Genomic DNA, 16,579 nt, shown 5'->3' on the forward strand with positions numbered 1-16,579 from the left:
GAGAGTAAGACACTTTGTAGTGTTTATTGTTTTCTACAGATGGCGATGAACACCTCCACAGAGTCTGCAGCCATGACTGCAATGCCACTGAGTAGCTGGCGCTTTTGTGAGTGGATGGTGGGAATTTCCTTGTCTAGAGCAGACCCGTGACGAAGGTCATTAACTTCTGGATGACGCCAGTTCGTGGTCATGTGACCATGCACTACGGTTCAGGAAGTATGTGTTTCTCTTCACACCAGGCGCTAGTGTGCGATATCAGCGAGTTGTATATTAAAGGCCGCGCATCGCTAACGTCAGTCAGTCTGCCTGCATTCGCTCACGGGGATAGACCGGTGAGTACTGATTACGAAACATACCGCGTAGCTTTTGTTTGTGCTCGGGGGCCAAGACTGCGCAACTGTTCGCCGGCAATTTCTTTGTTACATTTGCTCCGTGGTTAATTGGTTAACATCCTGGCCTTTGCGTCAAGGGGTCTCGGGTTCGACTCCCGGCCAGGTCTCATCTGCCTCGGGGGATGGGTACTTTTTTTGCTTGTGGCTTTACGTCGCACCGACACAGATAGGTCTTACGGCAACGATAAGATAGGAAAGGTCTCGGAAGTGGAAGGGAGCATCCGTGGCCTTAATTAAGGCACAGCCCCAGCATTTGCCTGGTGTGAAAATGAAAAACCACGGAAATCATCTTCAGGGCTGCCGGCAGTGGGATTCGAACCCACTGTCTCCCGGATGCAAGCTCACAGCCGCGCGCCTCTAACCACACGGCCAACTCGCTCGGTTTAGTGCAGGTCTTGCACCACGCCTCCCCGGAGACCATGTACCATTAGTTTTGTTTTTTGCTCCATATTTCTTACATCTTCATGTTTCTTTGAGTCTGTCAAAAAAAGTTGAAAAAATATGTTAAACGGGCATCATTGCTTGTGCTTCATCTCAATGTTAAGTAATTAAATATACTGTACCAGTTAGAAATTTATTACCAGCATATGGCAGAAATATTATTTACGCAATATTTAATAGGCCTGCCATAATTGTCCAACAACGTATGTCTATAAATGCCATATTGTAACAGACTCGTTAATATTGAAATGTTAACTAATTTTTTTAATGGCGTTATGATCTCACTGATTCAGTTTACAGAGAAACACGGTAGTCGTGAATTAATGTAATCTAAAATCGTGAGGCTTTATTACAATAACAGCTGAGACTGGTTTTCAGATACATAGTTCCTTCTGATAGAACTACAACTACATGTGACCGAGCTCGATAGCTGCAGTCGCTTAAGTGCGGCCAGTATCCAGTATCCGGGAGATAGTAGGTTCGAATCCCACTGTCGGCAGCCCTGAAGATGGTGTTTCGTGGTTTCCCATTTTCACACCAGGAAAATGCTGGGGCTGTACCTTAATTAAGGCCACGGCCGCTTCCTTCCAACTCCTAGCCCTTTCCTGACCATCGTCGCCGTAAGACCTATCTATGTCGGTGCGACGTAAAGCAACTTGCAACTACATTTGAAGCGTTTCCTAGAGCTTTCTCACTTTATTTTAACAGTGCACATTCACTTAATCAAAATTATGAAGTACAGCATGTTTCCGATGACGAAACGAGGAAACCTTACTTCCTGTTGTGATTATATTATACTGTGTACGTGTGTTCCGTGGTGCGCTGGTGTCGAAGAGTGCTTGAACAGAACGTGTTTGAAAACTTAACAGCATGCATGAGCCACCTTACAGGGACGCGGTACGTTCTGACAGCTTACTTAACAATAATCATTGCATGCGTTTTGAACGTTTCTTATTTAGTAGTGTGTGGGAAAAAAATTAAATCAACTAGACAAATAATTCTCGATTATTGGAACATAGCGAGTATCTTAACGGACGCTCAAATTGAATTATTCCGTTACGAAAGTTCTGTATTTAGAGTATAATTACATACTTCTTCATATTTGTTCCTGCCAAAGTCCGAGATATGAGATGGCCTTTTGGACCTGTATCGTTCCACACCTTTCTCTACACTCTGGTGGGGTCGTGGTTGTGAACTGTGAGGCACGTGTGGACTTGGCCCTGTTTTAAGTCCTGATCCCCTTCCTGGCGCCAAGCCTATGTAAAGGGATGCATTCATTATTGCATATTTCGGTAGTGGTGGGCAGTGTGTGTTGTGAAAGGTGCGCATTGAGACAAACAAAAAACACCCAGTCCCCGAGCCAGACGAATTAACCAGCGTGGCTAAAATACGGGAAATGAACTTCGGACCCTCTGAACCGAAGACAGCAACGCTGATCGTTCAGCGAATGAACAGGACGGAGCAAGTAAATTATGCCTAATGCAGATTATGCTTGTTGTTTAAAGGGGCCTAACATCTAGGTCATCGGCCTCTAATGGTACGAAATGAGACAAAACGTAATGACAATTTAAAAATCCAAAATTCATCCAATGACCACAATTCAAAACGTGATGATGAAGAATGAATGGATCAATATGAATTTAAAATAATCAGCGGATCCAACTCACAATAATGAAAGTTAAAACTATTTACGGAATCAGTCCACTGGCTAGAATTCAAAAAGACGACGACGAACAATGATTATGAACTTAAAACAATCAGTGGATCCGGCCCACAATGTCCCACCATCCCAGAAACTATCTTAAAACAATAGTACTACTGCTTCCAAAGTACAATCTTGAAGCGATGATGCTTGTTGTCTAAAGGGATCCAAAATCCAGGTCAACGGCTCCTCATAATGGTATTTACCGCTACTAATTTAGAACCATGGTATTTGTCATGTTGCGGTACTAACCAAAAGTAGCGTAGACTCACGGTGCTCCACACATTATGGTATTACTCACAAGTTTGTACGTCGCACATGTAACGCAGACCTATGGTATTTCTCACTTAATGGCGCTACTCATAGGCAACGCAAACCCATGGTGCTCCTCACATAGGTGTACTAATCACGGGCGCCGGTATTCCCGTCGTGTTCCTCATATAGTGGGTACTAATCACAGGCAACGTCCATACGCGAGGTGTTTCTGTAAACCCACAGCGAACCATTCTCTGCTGCTGAAAAAAACCTACAACCTGTTTTCCAGTCACTGAACGGGTCAGGGATGTAATGAATGAATCATATATAGGCTATTATTACGATGGGGTCGCCACTCCCAAAGTGATATATTAATGAATGATAGATGCTACGAAATGAGAATGGAGAGTGTTGCTGGAATGAAAGTTGACAGGGAAAACCGGAGTACCCGGAGAAAAACCAGTCCCGCCTCCGCTTTGTCCAGCACAAATCTCACATGGAATGACCGGGATTTGAACCACGGTATCCAGCGGTGAGAGGCCGACGCGCTGCCGTCTGAGCCCCGGAGGCTCTATTCTCTGCTGGTACTAATCACACACCTATTGTGTACTTAATATAATGGTAGTACTCGCAAGTAAATGAAACCCATGGTGTTCCCCGCGTGATGGTACTAATTACAACTAGTCTCATGGTTCTTAACCAATCATCCCTTGGTCGCTCCTTGTAGTCGCCTCTTACGACAGGCAGGGGATACCGTGGGTGTATTCTTCGTCTGCGTCCCCACCCACAGGGAGTGGATCACGTAAAAATCACCGATAATTAGACTACAAATCCCGAATTATTCATAACGAGGTATTGCACTGCATTCTGTCCGGTCCCTTGGCTGAATGGTTAGAGTAGTACTCTTCGGTTCAGAGGACTCCGAGTTCGATTTCTCGCCGGGTCGGAGATTTGAACCCTAAACGTTTAATTCCCTTGACTCGGGGACTGGGTGTTAGTGCTGTTACCAACATCCCTAAAATGCGTATACAAAACACACGACAATACCCTCCACCATACTAAAACACAGTTTCCCATGCACGTCCACCCTCGTAGGAGGGTCTGCTTTACAAGGGCTACCACACGAAATTATTATTACTGCATTCTGAAAATAAATCGCAACAACTGGTAGGTATCAGACAACAGCCAAAACTTACTTTTAAACGGCCTTTAAAATTACGGCCTCCGTTACTAAATTGCAGATCTTCGGAAGTGGTACTGCAGAGGTGGCTTGCTTACCAGATTCGATATTCTGATCGTGCTACTATTTACAGGAGTAACGAAAATGAAATTCTTCTTGGACGGACACTATGATTTCTGTGATATTTTATGGGAAATAGAGCCATAGTTTATCCAGAAAGCCTCGATTAATTTTTCCGTTGTGTTTACATAATCAATCCATCAGTCAACCAACCAATCAATCACCATTGAAGTGCACTTAGGGCTGTCGTTCAGGTGGCAGATTCCATATGAATTGGCTACCTAGTCGTTTCTTAAGTTGGAGATTTATGGAGCATTTCCCTTGCACTGACGTACCTCTTGATGCGGCTCAAATACACAGCATTACAGGTTAGATTATGGTTTAAGACTCGTGCAGAGCGACTTGCATTGTATATCTCTGTTATGTAAGCAGACCGTTTAGCAACATGGGATAAAGACTTCAAACATGACATAGCGATAGGTGCAATACATATGACCGTCGAAGCATCTCTGAAACGTCAGACCTTGGGAGCTTTTTAACACAACAGTTTCAAGGCCAAATACAGAGTGCTGCAACGAACACCATGTATGTCCAACTCGTGTGCTATTTCTCTACGGATTCGGGTGTGAAGTGAGATGAATCTTCGTAGCGAGTTTTTACGAACGGATGCCTTCCTGACGCCCTCGTCAGAGGAGTTAACGAGATGCTGGCACATAGCCAGGGGGTTAGAACCCCCTCCCCACATGGAGTTTTCACAAAAATAAAATAAACAGAAACTGACAATAAACAATGAACTAAATAAACATTCAGAAACATAACATTTTTTTTCTCTTTGCTTTACGTCGCACCACTCTTCTCCATCACGTGCCGAGGTTACGAATAGTGAAAGCCGGTTGTGTCGCGCATTCCTATCTACGAAATGTCGCTATAAAATTTGTCACAAATGGAACATAATAATTGCTTTTACACAGTTGAAGTATAAAATCTGCGGTAAATTAAAAAATATTTTATTTTTGGTGAATATTATGTATACCTACTTTACAAGTACTTTTGGTGCTACGCTCACAGTAACACACGTGTGACCTTAGTTTGTCTTACACTTCCAATAATTTCGTGTGTGAAGTCTGTGTTCTTTGCTTTCGTTTTATTGCTTCAGCTGTCAATGACATCATTTCCTGAATTGTATCGCGATATGCAAGATTTAATAGGCGACGAAAAGCTATGGCCAATGTACATAAGAAGAATTCTGTGGAGTAGTGATTTATTGGTCTAGGGATCATGCTATTTTTCTTATCGTGAATGCTATTGACCTCCATTTTGCTGTTTCAACTGGCCGCTCTAGTCATATGGACAAAAATAATGAGAGTCCACAGACATAGCACTCCCCTTTCTCGGCGCTAGCCCTGGACCTCAAGAAATTAACAAAAGACGGCACCAGCAGCGAAATACGACATAAAGGAGTCCTGTATACAGGCTTTAAGTGTGTATTCATATTTCTCTAATAGCGACGGTATTTCTTAATTTACCGCAGATTTTTCACTTAATTTAAGTAAAAGCAATTATTATTTTCCATTTGTGACAAATTTTACAGTGACATTTCGTAGATAGGAATGCGCGATGTAACCGTGGAAACCTTTACCTTCCACTCCTCCAACAGCCTTCATGGCCTGTACGGAGATGGCTTTATTTTTTTAAAAATATATATATCATATAAATCGTGCAAGTTCGGAGGAAAAAGTCATCGAGGTCCGGACTCCGCCATTTGAGGACCCCTGCTCTACAGCATAGCCATGGGCATGGATAGTACGAATGGTACCACGATATCAAACATTGTGATATAAACAAAAAGATAAAATAAAATAAGGATACTTGGCTCAGCTTATCCTAGATTGTTCTGGGTTATAGTTAAGGTTTTAACTTTTTCAGAGCCAAGGGATGATTTTTCATTCCTCTGTGAACTCGCGGAAAGTGCCAGGAATGATATTTCATCCCTCGCAGTTCTTCCTTTTCCAGTAAATGGTAGCACATATCAGTATATAAGGAAGGTATATAGCCTAGAAGCTGCATGTTATTAATCCTTTTCGTGTGACGAATATTTAAAAATGTGAAGGTCGTTTCCGCACATCTCGCGCACATGTCAACGGTGATGGCGGACCTACGTGACGAAGAGTTTACAAATGATGACGATCTACAATAGCTGATTACATAAATACAGTAGTTTAGGGAATGACGATGATTGTGTTGAGTCAGAAAGTGAACTGGACTTCATAATAGTGCCGAAGACTCTTCTCGTGACGTTATAGTCAGTGAGAGTGATTCTGAAAACGATTTTTTAATAGGAACACCGCCAATTGCCGTGATTACAGATAATTCGGAAAGTAACAAAGACTTCCTTCTTTTTTTTTTTAGAATTTGCTTTACGTCGCACCGACACAGATAGGTTTTATCGCGACGATGGGATGGGAAAGGCTCTGAAGATGGTTTTCCGTGGTTTCCCATTTTCACACCAGGCAAATGCTGGGACTGTACCTTAATTAAGGCCACGGCCGCTTCCTTCCCACTCCTAGACCTTTCCTGTCCCATCGTCGCCATAAGACCTATCTGTGTCGGTGCGACACAAAGCAACTAGCTAGCCTTCTTAGGGCCACAAACACACTCATTCACACACAATTTGCATGAAAGAGTTTATTGAACGTACATTCCGTGCGGTACGTATTAAACAAATATTTAAAAAATTTGTAATCTTCGCCCCGGACTCGAACCTCCCACCTGACATGCAAGCCCACTCCACCACGCCTTTACCAACTACACTACAGCTCCGTACGGCACACTGGGCAGCTTATAGCAAGTAGGCCTATTAGGTTTACTGCGGTCACAATATCAATTTAGTGTTTCGCCGGCGTGTCAGGTTCATATGATCTAGAAGGAACATGCACGTCTTCCAGTGTTTAATACGAATATAACATTACGCCGTCCTAACATGGTGAGGCCGTAAATACCAAGATATCCGGTTGTGTTGTCTGAGCATACCGGCAGGGCAGATGTTTTCAGGACGGAATGGATATTATGGGTTGCATAAAACTACATCGGAAGGGGCGGCTGAATCACGCTGTGTACATTACTGAAGCACATTATAGTTATTATTGGGGAACAGGCTGGTGTAGTGGCTTAGCTGCTTGCCTGTCATCCCAGCGACAGTGGCTTGATTCCTAGTGCCAGGAAGGGCATGCGACCTTAACTCCCCGGCCACACCTCTTTTATTCCTCCGTGTGTGCAGGGTCCCTGAGCAAGCGGGATAAGCTGCGGAAGATGATGACGATAATGATATTTATTATTATTACTGATCCGGGGTTTCTGTGGCTTACAGAGGAATAAGAAGCGCCTGGGTTGAATAGCTGGACAAGGATATTTTTTTTTTTGCTAGGGGCTTTACGTCGCACCGACACAGATAGGTCTTATGGCGACGATGGGATAGGATAGGCCTAGGAGTTGAAAGGAAGCGGCTGTGGCCTTAATTAAGGTACAGCCCCAGCATTTGCCTGGTGCGAAAATGGGAAACCACGGAAAACCATCTTCAGGGCTGCCGACAGTGGGATTCGAACCCCCTAACTCCCGGATGCAAGCTCACAGCCGCGCGCCTCTACGCTCACGGCCAACTCGCCAGGTCGGACAAGGAATTAACTAGAGCAGAATTAACATAACAAATTTTGGAGCCGGGCTGAGTGGCTCAGACGGTTAAGGCACTGGCCTTCTAACCCCAACTTGGCAGGTTCGATCCTGGCTCAGTCCGGTGGTATTTGAAGGTGCTCAAATACGACAGCCCCGTGTCGGTAGATTTACTGGCACGTAAAAGAACTCCTGCGGGACTAAATTCCGGCACCTCGGCGTCTCCGAAGACCTTAAAAAGTAGTTAGTGGGACGTAAAGCAAATAACATTATTATTATTATTATTATTATTATTATTATTATTATTATTATTACAATTTTGGAAATTTCATTTCTTTCCTTTTTTAAAATTGAGAGATAGAATTTCTGAATGAATAACAAACAATAGAACAGGATATTACCGAAATCGTCAGCTCTTAACAATATCGAGGATATCAAGTACAAAAACTTGCAATAATTACAAGTTTGTTAAATTTACGTAGAGAAGAGCACAATCGCTCCGAACAGGTACAATATTTCACAAAAGCAAAGTTTGCTTCAAGCGGTTACATTACACAAGAGTCTGAGCTCCAAAATACCATAGTCTAGCTTCGCAGAGGCAAACAGTTACTTTCGATACACTTAATTACGCTAGGCTTTTTTTTTTTTTGTTACTGACTTTACGTCGCACCGACACAGATAGGTCTTATGGCGACGATGGGATAGGGAAGGCCTAGGAGTTGGAAGGAAGCGACCGTGGCCTTAATTAAGGAACATCCCCAGCATTGCCTGGTGTGAAAATGGGAAACCACGGAAAACCATCTTCAGGGCTGCCGACAGTGGGATTCGAACCCACTGTCTCCCGGATGTAAGCTAACAGCCGCGTGGCCCTAACCGCACGGCCAACTCGCCCGGTATTACGCTAGGCAACCACTTTAGAGTGTTCATACAGGGTCGTCCTTTGTTGGGTTTATCAATTGCTCCACAAGAAGATTGATCACTTTTCCTGAAGGAAACCAAAACCAAGAAACTGTTACAAAGTGAACATGGGCATAACAGCCCATACTACACAGCCTTAACAATAAAAGAAAAGGTTGCCTATGACCGGCCATAAACAAAAGGCAAGGAGGCGAAACACTCCTTATTGAAATTGCTAAAAACTAAGTGGGCTTATGGCCCGATGGTACAGAGGCTAATCCTATACTACACGGTGTGACTAGTTGAGGAACATTTTACTAAATTTTGAGGTCGAAAACTTTAGTCACACAATGCAAGGTTGAACGAGAAACGACAAACGCTCTTTGTTCCCTTGCATTACATATTTCCAGGTAGGAAACAGAAATGGATTCTTCAGACTTCGCCTACATTGAAACCACCCGTTTATAAAATTACATTAAAAGAAAAACGGCTGAAACCTTTCCCTCAAACTACCCGCAGGGACTCTCACATGTTTAGGTAAATTATGCCATTACTTTGTGTCGCTGGGTCTTCTTCAAGCAGGCCTAAACCCTGCCTCCTAGGCTTCCGACAGGTCGCACTGGCAAACATTGGGGCGATTCAGACAAGACGACCCTATAGTGCCCTGCCTTTATAGGTCTATAAGGCGAAGCTTCCAGAACTCTTTGCTGATAGGCTGGGTTTCTGTACACACCCCGGTTTTGATAGGCTAGAGAACATACTGTATTTACAAACCTCTGATAGGTACATCACAATCGAGGAGGAACCAGCTGAAGTATTGACAACTTCGGTACATTAAAAATATCTTCAGAAAATAGTTTACGAACTGCTAAAATAAACATTACACTACAAAGCAGTTAGTATTTAGTCCAGTAGAGGGAGCAAACAAATCGATGGTAGAGCCATCTAACTGTAGGAGACGAAATTCTTGGGAGTTTACAAGTTCAAGTCTGTTAGCATAAATGGCCGTAGAGATGGCGCGCAGTTTAAGTAGACGGGGAAGGTGTACCCCTGGTGCAATTATTATTATTATTATTATTATTATTATTATTATTATTATTATTATTATTATTATTATTATTATTATTATTATTATTATTATTATCATTACTTGGCATCCAGCAAAAATCATTTGTTATTTCTGGTATAATCGCAATTTACTCGTGCTTGGTGGGGGGGGGGGGGTTGTACGAAGGTAAAACAATTGGATCTTGGGGGTATGCCAACCGAAAAGTTTGAATACCACTGATTTAAAAAAAATAACAGTTTGGGCATGCGTATGTTGTTCAGTGATGGGATAATATAATTCGCATCACTCAGAATTCGTCTCTGCATCTATCACTGCCCGAAGAGAGTATGCAGGTATCTACAGTTCCTGGAATACATTTCAGAAGCACCTTTTCACAGCTAGTAGCGTCGTACCACTACGTAATGACAGTGAATCATATCCCCCTTAGCAGTGTTTCGTAACTGCCTTGTAAATAGGTTACGTCACACACAGTGCCAACCTATTTTAAGAGATTGTATAAGTAGTTTCCTGTAGGTTCTTATTTCAACTCCGTGCTTTAGTTGGGATAAAAAGAAATTGGGGTCCTCACCTTATTTTAGGATCTACCGTATTTAACAGGGCATAAAACAAAACATTTTTGTTACTATTATTATTCACCTTAGAAACAAATGCACGTCTATTGCCACCGGCGTCGTTAGCTATTATCTATTAGGGGGGACGTAATAAATGTCACGTGTTTGAATTATACCTTCAAGGTATAGTTTCTATTTGTAAACGTAAATTGAGGGAAATAACTTACATGCTGAAAAAAGCTGTTGTTCATAATGTATGAGGTTTTCTTTTGCTAGTGGCTTTACGTCGCACCGATACACGTTTTATGGCGACGATGGGATAGGAAAGGGCTAGGAGTGGGAAGGAAGCGGCCGTAGCCCTAATTAAGGTACAGCCCCAGCATTAATGTATAAGTTATAGCCTAAGCATACAAGTACACGATGTAGGCCTTCCATAAACAGTTATACTAACTCGATTGTTCTAACTGAAAAGAAAAATATAGGATATACACATTTAAGTCAAAATAATCTGCTTGATTGAAAAATCATAAGCTGACTCGCCAAAAGAGGCTCAGTACAGGACAGTAAATTCAGTTACAAATGGACTTAACAGCCAGTACCAAAGTGTTTCTATCTTCTATCATTTTTCGAGAAAAAACTGGTCGTGGCTACTTTTTTGCTGCCATAATAAGTGATCTTGGTGTGTTTACTAAACTGCCTATTGACGTAGTCTCTTTCGAGTTACAGTGTAACGCAAATACGTTTTTAAGCGGTAAAAAAATAGCCTAATACATCTCCGGAGAGGCCTAGTCGAATTGACATCTATAGGCGACCTGCGGATCTATGAGGATGAAGATGGCACACACAGCCAGTCCCAGAGCCAAATGAAAGCAAGTTGAAATTCCGACCCGGCCGGGAATCGAACTCGAGACTACTTGGACCTAAAGCCAGCACGTTAACCATTTAACCATAGAGCCGGACATTTAAGCTGTGAAAAGCACTGAAACTTATTTCTACTTCACAGCTTGAATTCAGTAAAATTAGTCGAAAACGTGTGCACACGTTTAAAACTAAATATATTTCTTCCGGGCCCATCAAATAGAAACAACCACTATTTTCTCATCACAGGCAATTATTTTATTCTTCAAAAACGATTTCAACTCTAAATCTAAAGATGCTGTTTAAGTCTCTGGATATAACCTGAGATTACGCAGTTTTCTCTCAGTTATACGTTTTACATCATTAAGATTTGTTTAATTCGTGACTAGTCAAATCTGTTCTTTAATCACAAAACAGCTACGTATATCATCTCGCAGTCGACTCGTCTGCATTAGTCTTCTATAGATGTGTATGCGTGAACAAGTTGAGATCCGTAAGTCTTAAGGCGAAGTCTTGATAGGTCTACATACTTCTTTACACGCTTTTTTAAAAGTGTAATTGATCCAAACTACATTTAAATGGCACTGTAAAAGAAACAAAATGTGGACATGGGACACGACACAGAACATTAATGGGACACGTCCCACCTGTTCCCCACTCTTAACGGCGCCCGTCTTAATGCCTACATGTAGGTGGATATTGACAACATCTATATCACATCGCGGCCAGCGAAGGCGAAAGTGAGATCCAAGTGGGGGCAGAGGACTCCATGACCTTGACCGACACACAGAGTTGGCCTGTTCTGCATAACGAGTTTAATTACTGCCGTACTGAACTCGCTCTTATACTGAACTAGCAGTTACTCGTGGCTTCCCTCGCGTGGATTTCGTCATCTGATGAAAGTAATCGTTCCTCGGTACTGTACTAAGACATTACCTGAAAATCCCTTAAGTATAAAAACTCACCGAAGAATTGAGTTTCATTTACTTCAGAAAGTCTTTGTAAACCACGTTTGTTCTATTGCCTTTTGGGGCTAAGATGCGACTTAGAACTTTAGGTGTGAGAAATAGTCTTCTCTCAAGTCGATTTTTTTAAAGGAGATTCCAAATACCAATTTTTACGTCTGTAAAATCTTCAATTTTTGAGATATCAGCATCCTAATAAAACGAATTCCACTCCCTTTTCAGTCCTTTTCACCCCTTCTCTTAAGTGTTTTTTTTTTTTCGGAAACAAAAAATATGTGCTTCTTTATTTTTAAAAGAGATTAAAAATACCAATTTTCACGTCTGTAACATGTTAAGTTTTTGAGATGTGTTGTCGATACGCTCATTTTAAAAATTCATCCCCTTTTTCAGTTCCCCTTAAGCGAATTTTCCGAAAACAAATCACCTGTGTTTCTTTACTTTCACAGGATATTCCAAATACCAATTTCCACGTGAGTAAAATGTTACCTTCCTGAGAAATACTGTAGATATATATAGTCTTTTAAAAAACTCACCCCCTTCGTCAATGCCGTTCACCCCTATTAAACTGGATTTTCCAAAAATAAAAAGATGTGTTTATTTTTAAAGAAGATTCCAAATACCAATTTTCACGTCTGCAACATCTTCAGTTTTTAAGATATAAGTACCTTCGTAAAAATTATTCAACCTCTTTTTAACCTCTTTTCACCGCACCTCCTTTAAAAGGAATTTCCGGAAACAAAAATATACGTATTTCCTTATTTTAAAAGTAGATTCCAAATACTACTGTTCATGTCTTTAAACTGTTAAGTTTTTGAGATATAGATACTCATTCTAAAAATTCGCTTCCCTGTTCACCCACTTAGCGGCGGAATATCCAAAAATCCTTCCTTAGCATGCACCTACATCGTAATATAAATTTAACATCTAAAATTTCATTTCTTTGTGTCCAGTAGTTTTGGCTCGGCGATGATGAATCAGTCAGTCATGACAGTCATTTTATATACTGTACGATCCTGCCCGTACGTGTGTCTTACCCTACAGTTTTCTTTCCCAAACAGTAAGTCATAATATGTTTACCATACCGATTGGGAACGAACTTAAACGGCATTCAGAGTGTCACAGTTCATCTCAGCTACCCCAAAGACTATTAATTCGTCACTAATATCGTCATTTTCGGGTTTTTAAGTTTCACCCCTTCCTTTAGGGGTGCTAGGTGTTTCTTGCCCCTACAGTAATTTTTCCAGATATTAAGTTATATGAGTATCAAATTTGGTTGAGAGCTATGCTGGAACATACACACATTCACCCGTAATCTCTGTAATTTGCGACATTTTCTCATCTTCTCACCCCCCCCCCCCCCTGTGCCTTAAGGACAGAATTTGGACATTTCGTTTTTATATAATTATATAGAAGATAAAAGCAGAGTTTTACCGGGCGAGTTGGCCGTGCGCGTAGAGGCGCGCGGCTGTGAGCTTGCATCCGGGAGATAGTAGGTTCGAATCCCACTATCGGCAGCCCTGAAAATGGTTTTCCGTGGTTTCCCATTTTCATACCAGGCAAATGCTGGGGCTGTACCTTAATTAAGGCCACGGCCGCTTCCTTCCAACTCCTAGGCCTTTCCTATCCCATCGTCGCCATAAGACCTATCTGTGTCGGTGCGACGTAAAGCCCCTAGCAAAAAAAAAAAGCAGAGTTTTAAGAAACACATCATAATCTTCACGTACTGATGGGTAGGCAACCCGCTGATCAGACTTGTCTTGCGGTTTTCTTATCTTCCCCTATTTTCTTTTTTGACCCCTTCTCATCGCCAGTGCCGAATTACCAATCAGATTTCGTTCAAACCACTTCATAATCCCTCTCAGATGTACTAAGAACAAACTGTGAAAATTTCAACGAAATCGGTCCAGTAGTTTTTGAATCTATTATCGTCAAATTTACCAACATCCAATTTTATATATAAGATGCAAGTCTTGCAAATCTTTCTTCCTTCGCTTTTCCCCTATCTGTGGGGTCGTGGGTGTGAACTGTGCCGTACCTGTGGATTTGACCCCGTTTACCGGCCGAATTCCCTTCCTGACGCCAACTTCAGTTAAGGAGCTAATGACGATGACATGAATGATGGTAAATGAAATTGGGTAAGGAGCTGGAAGGAATCGGATGTGGCCTATCAGTCGGAACTCTCCCGACATTTGCCTAGAACTGAAAATGGTAAAGCACAGAATACCATTCTCAAGACAGTTGACAGTGGCGTTCGAACCCACTCTCCATCCGAATGCAGAGCTTGGCTTACGCGTGGCCCCTCCGTTCGGTCATCGTACAAAACAATACAGACAGAAAACGTACCCTTTCGGCAAAAAAAAATATCGAAAAGCTACTTGTAGCTAGAGTCATCAGATAATTATTTTGTTCTCAGTAGGAGGGTTCTTTATTTATTTATTTATTTATTTATTTATTTATTCCCCAATCCGTTTAATGCACAGGATTGGTTTTTCCCTCGGACTCAGCGTGGGATCCAACCTATACCACCTCAAGGGTAGTTCCTGGAGCGTGAGACTTTGGGTCGGGGATACAAGTGGGCAGAACGACCAGTACCTTAACAGGGGCGGGGAAGGTTGAAATGGATAGACAAGGAAGAGGGAAGGAGGTTGCCGTGGCCTTACGCACCACCCCGGGATTTGCCTCGAGGAGAAGTACGAAACCACGGATGAGGATGGAAACTCCCTCTACTCAGTTGACCTTCAGAGGCTGAGTGGACCCCATTCCAACCCTCGTACCACTTTTCAAATTTCGTAGCAGAACCGGGAATCGAATCCGAGCCTGCAGGGTTGGCAGATAATCATACTAACCACTATACCACAAAGACGAACATATCAGGGTTCTATGATGCTAAAAAATTATAAAATTGTCATTTATTGTATTTAATTTTGTATCGTATTATGGCGTGTGGCCTCCGGAGAGGTCTGATGCAGATCTTTCGAGTTGACGCCCGATAGGCAACCTGCGCATCTGTGAGTATGGGGACCTACCTATGATGAATACTAATGCTGAAGACGGCACACACACCCAGCCCCCGAGCCATCGGAATTAACCAATCAAGGTTAAAATCCCCGACCCGGCCGGGAATCGAATCCACGACCCCTTGAACCGAAGGCCAGCCACGGAGCCGAACATAACACATACGATACAGTCCGGCTCCATGGCTTAAATTGTCAGCATAGTGGCCTTCGGTTCAGAGGACCCGAAGTTCGATTCCCGGCCGGGTCAAGGATTTCAACTGCATTTGCTTCATTCCTTTAGTTTGGGAGTTGGGTGTTTGTGATCGTCTTAATGCACTTCTCCATTTACATACAACACATCACACTACTCTACCAACCATATCAGAAACACGATATATTTAATACATCCCTCCAATCGGCCACGAAGTTGGGCTTAATCCACATACGAGACGACCACAGATAATTGGGAAAAGACTAGGAAAGAAGAAGATAAAATCTATCTATAAAGACTTTTTAATAATGCTCTAAACGAGTTAGAGACAAACATGTTTTAGCATTAAAATATGTACTTCATTTTTTGAATATTTTTGTATTTCCATGTTTTGGTAAAACATATTTCACATTTTGGAAGAATTGCCTTCATATTGTGCCTGTGCCTATTTATGAACCTATAAATAACAGAAGAAAAAATAAAATGTTATTTAGGAGAAGTACCAAATCGTACCAGTATATATATACTGTATATACAAGTTGCTTTACGTCGCACCGACACAGACAGATATTATAGCGACGATGGGACAGGAAAGGGCTAGGAGTGGAAAGGAAGCGTCCATGGCCTTAATGAAGGCACAGCCCCAGCATTTGCCTGGTGTGAAAATGCGAAATCACAGAATACCATCTTCAGGTATGTCGACAGTAGGGGTTCGAACCCACTATCTCCCGAATGCAAGCTCACAGCTGCGCGCCCCTAATCACACGGCCAACTCACTCGCTCGGTCGTACTAGTATACTACTTTTAAATGCACTTAACCCATTTACTTACATTCAGAGGTGACATGGTTTTCAAAAACATTACCTTAGCGTGACTAGAATGCAGTCAATTTTCTCAAAAGGATATGTAAATCGAGTGGTCTGGTTCCTTGGCTGGCTGAATGGTCAGAGTAATGAACTTATGTTCAGAGGGTCCAGGGTTTGATTCGCGACCGGGCTGGAAATTCTAGCCGCTTCTAGTTAATTCCTCTTGTCTTAATAAACACCATTTCATTCGCACACAGCACACCACACCACACCAATTACCACAGAGAGATGCAATAAATTCATCCCTTTACATACAGTTGACTCAGGAAGGGCATTCATAAGTAAAATTGAGCCAAATCCACATGTTACCCCCTGTGGGTGGGGGACGCAGACAAATAATACACCCACGGTATCCCCTGCCTGTCGTGAGAGGCGATTAAAAGGGGCGACCAAGGGACGATTGAATTAGAACCATGAAACTACTTTTGATTCGTACCATCACGTGGGGAACACCATGGGTTGCCTGTACC

The 16,579-nt window shown here is 42.3% G+C and overlaps 1 protein-coding gene across 1 annotated transcript in view; it reads left to right on the forward strand.

Moving 5' to 3' along the window:
* The first annotated feature begins 200 nt into the window (after window positions 1-200).
* LOC136878873 (dipeptidyl peptidase 1) overlaps window positions 201-16,579 on the forward strand; it is a 78,835-nt gene continuing 62,456 nt past the window's right edge. Inside the window, exon 1 of the mRNA XM_067152431.2 lies at window positions 201-332. The gene's annotated coding sequence lies outside the window, so the exon portion shown is untranslated. The remainder of the gene's footprint in view (window positions 333-16,579) is intronic.

This window comes from Anabrus simplex, chromosome 8 (assembly GCF_040414725.1).
Source record: "Anabrus simplex isolate iqAnaSimp1 chromosome 8, ASM4041472v1, whole genome shotgun sequence".
In the NCBI taxonomy this organism is placed as follows: Eukaryota; Metazoa; Arthropoda; class Insecta; order Orthoptera; family Tettigoniidae; genus Anabrus; species Anabrus simplex.